The sequence below is a fragment of the Egretta garzetta genome, unplaced genomic scaffold (genome assembly GCF_000687185.1).
Source record: "Egretta garzetta isolate BGI_Z169 unplaced genomic scaffold, ASM68718v1 scaffold299, whole genome shotgun sequence".
Taxonomy (NCBI): Eukaryota; Metazoa; Chordata; class Aves; order Pelecaniformes; family Ardeidae; genus Egretta; species Egretta garzetta.
In genome coordinates this window covers 1,821,032-1,824,853 of record NW_009260696.1, presented here as the reverse complement: position 1 = coordinate 1,824,853, position 3,822 = coordinate 1,821,032, and positions in this window count along the sequence as shown.

The following is a 3,822-nucleotide window of genomic DNA, read 5'->3' as shown; positions in this document are numbered from 1 at the left end:
CCGCTGTCATGTCCAGCCACTTTCCTGGCTGCCTGCAAGGCTGGGAACGAAGCCCCCATCTCTTGCTGCCTGCGTGAGCTGGGAGACCCTGCGGCCAGTGTCACGATCTGGAAATGTTGGCGCAGGGATCAGCCCAGGGGTACTCAATGAAGGGGCTGGGGAAGGAACAGGAGCATGGAGAAATGGGGCTGGAGGCAGTGAGGACAGGCATGGCTGGAGAAATGGGGGGAGAAAAAACACTGCTCCGGGCTCCAACCCTTCCAGCAAAATCCTGTTATCTGGGACAGCAGGCTATAAACCAGGCACGTGTCCCCTTCCACCATCCCCACTACCTGGGCAGCGCTGTGCCCTTTCCAACAGCCTCCACAAAACCTGGCATGGGACGTCTATCGGTGGCCTGAAGATGGAAAGTGGTGAATTTATACAGTTTTCCAGTGTGATACTGGTTTCCCTCCATTGTGGATGGGGGAGATGCTCAATGCATTGCAGAAACAGCGGATCAGGGGAGAACGGTCCCTTGCAGATGGAGGTCTGCAGAGGGAAAAGCTTTCATCTCTCTCTGCAAAAGGCACTGATAAATCGGAGAGAGCTGGAGGATCAATACAAAGGAGCAGGAACCTCGGGGAGGGCTGTGCGAGAGTGGGGAGTGATGCTTAAAGGGGGCGAGGAGAGCCTGCAGCTCGTTGGAGACAAGCTAGCATCGGAGATGCAACGCACGAGTCCGGAAAATGTCAGGGGCTGTTTTGCTTCAGGTTTTAACGCTGAATGTGTCCCCGTAGAGGGAGAGGTGGGGGCTGCGGCGAGGCCCCCAAACACCCCCAAAGGGGAAGATGGGCCTGGGGTTCCTGCTTAGATTTTACCTCGTGCAAATTCCCACTGGAGCTGATGCTGCAAGGAGTGAATTGAAAAAGAGGAAGGCGCTGGGATGGTCCCTGTGCCTGCGAAATAGGGGATGTGGCCAGCGCCTTTCCCTCTTCCCCCTGGGGAGTGGGAGGGGAGGGGAAAGGCAGCGCTCCGAAAAACCTCTGCGATTTTTGAGGGAAGATGATTTACAGCGACTAGGCTGGTTTCAGAAGTTTCCACCTTTTTTTCTCGTTTTCATAACAGCAAGAGGGGGAGAGCGGAGGCCCGAGCACACGGTGAGGGCAGCGATGGAGGAGCTGAAGGGGATGTCCAGAAGTTCAAGCCAGCCCCAAAAGCTGCTGGGATTATTCCCCCCTCCCGCCTTGACCTTCATCTCCCCAAACGTGCAGCGGGCATCGTCCCTGCATGAGCAACGGGCTTCTGCTCTAGGGGAAGGGCTGAAAGAAGCGAGTGGAAAGGAGAGCTCACATGTTGTCCCACAAGTGCAGGAATTCAAGCCCGGCCATATCAGCCAGTGAAGGGCAGGAGGATCCTCCCCCAGATAGTTCTGTCTGGAGCCGGGGCGAGCCGAGCGCCAAGGACAAGCAGGGAGAAGTGAAGCAAAACAGGGAAACTCAGGAGCCTGCGATGTCTGCCCAAGGGTAACACAACAGCCAGGGACCTCTTTGCTCGGTTCCCCTTTCTCTCCTCTCGACTCTTGCAACAGCCCAGGAGCAGATGGGAGGAGAGCCCCGAGCCTTGGCCAGCGGAGCTGGCTTGGTCCATCACACCGTGCACGGTCTGGGTGGCAAACATGGCGACTGGCTGGTGGCTTCGCTATCAAAGTGTCAACAGGCTGGAAGGAAGCGGTGGCACCCGGCTGTGCACTGTGGACCACATCCTGCCATCCCCACTGAGGCCAAATCCCACTGCCCCCCAAAGCCAGGAGACGCGGGGCCAGTGTTCCTGCCCGCCGGATGCTGGCGGATTGATTGCTTTCTGATTCAGTCCAATAATCAAGAGATGCTAATTGCCTGGTAATTCCCCTCCCCACCTAATGGGCTGGCTCCCCAGCCCTGCTCCACCTGACCAGCTCACCAGGATGCAGCGGAGCAGAGCATCCCGTCCCTCTGATACATGCTGACCAAAACCCGCATGAGCCATGGTGGCCTCTCCACCTGGTCCTGACCTCCTGCTGACATTCCCCATCCCAAACCCATCACCCCAATGCTGTTGTAGGCCTCTTTCCTCCTGCAGACCCCTTATCAGCAGGTCTGTCGACCACACTTTACACCCGCAAGGGCCATCAGCTGTACCCATGCCTTGTGGCTCCCCTTATTTGACGTATAATCTTCTAATTAATAATCAGGCTTTTCAAAGTGGAGCGCAAACATTAATTAATTCCCCGTGAGGTAGGTAATTAACAGCGATGACTCCCATTTTACTGCAAGGGCAGCTGCGATACAGAGATCTTGCACGATCCACCTGAGGTGGCAGGGAAACGACCGTGCCAAGGCCGCTCTGCTCCAGCATGGCCCTGCAGAAACCCCAGCTCATCCGGGATGGGTCTCCTTGCACCGAGGGCTTCCCGTGGGGATGGTCCCTGTGTGCTAGGGGGTCTCTGCTCCGTCACCATGGCCACCTCTGGTGCGGAGGGGATGGCATGGTCCTAAGGTGGCCAGGGAGGGAGGTCCGTTGCCATGGCCAACTCTGCACCAAGGGATGAGGCATGGCCCTGGTGTGGTCTAGCAGAGCCCATGGGGCTCCTGTCCCTCTTCTCCACATCATTCCCATCAAAGCACCCATCTGGGAGCAGCCATGGCGGCAGGCGTTGGAGCATCTCTGCCAGCTCCCGGGGAAGGGGATGCCATCCCATGGGAAAGGGCTGCTCCTCCTGTCCCCATCCATCCCTGGTGTCCCATCTCATCCCATCCCCATCCCTGCCCCCAGGTAATTGCAAATCTCCATCTCAGTAGGCTTTTGCAGGTTCCTCCTGCTGTTCTCCTCCTTTGTTTGTCCCACAGCGGGGAGCAATGTGTGTGTGTGTCGCAGGGGGAGGGAATAACAGCCAGACCCCACGCTGGGGAGGGCTGCTGGCGTTTGGGGGGGGGAGCCCCATCCTCCAGGCCCCATCCTCATCCTTACGGTGATCTCTGCAGCTCCCTGGTGACAAAGAACTCACCAGCACGGGCTGCAAGACCCCGATGGCAGGGCAGGCTCCCCCAGCCCACCCCCCACGATGCTGGGCGAGGGGTGTCCTGTGGAGAACAGGCATTTTTAGCCTTTTTTTCCCCCCAGATTTTAGGGTTTTTTTCCCTGTCATCGCTGTTTTCAAACCGCTGAGATTAGACACGCCAAGTCCCCACGCCGAAGCCTGCGTGCTTCCAACCGGCAACAGATTGCGAGTGGCTGCTGCTACTTTACTTACAGGGCTGCTTAATTAACTTGATTAATCAGCCCGCATTCGCACAACGCTCTGGAGACGTAAAGCCCTCTTGTCGCTGCTGCCTGCTGCTCCGCGGACGCTGCCCTCGCCTTTATTTCCAACCGATATTTGCTCGTAACAGCCGAGGAGGGAATTGCAGAAAGGCAGCCCGGGCAGGAGCGGCCACGTCTCCCGCTCCAGCAAGCTTCGGAGCAAAGAGGACAGAAACAAATATTGCCCAAATCTGACCAAATCGCTGCTCCTGCGGTGACCCCCACCAGTCTGGGGCAGGGTGGGGAGCGGGCACCAGGGCCCCCCCAAAGTCAGAGCCGGTGGAGCGTTTCCTTTGCCCAGGTATCGCCGAGGGACACGGCCTTAACGGAGCCACCACGTTCCCCGGGGAAGGTTCAAGGGCCGGAGGCCTGGCAGCAGGGTGGCAGCAGGGTGACAGCAGAGTGGTGGCAGCAGGGTGACAGCAGGGTGGTGGCAGCAGGGTGGCAGCAGGGTGGCAGCAGGGTGGCAGCAGGGTGGTGGCAGCAGGGTGGCAGTGGCCG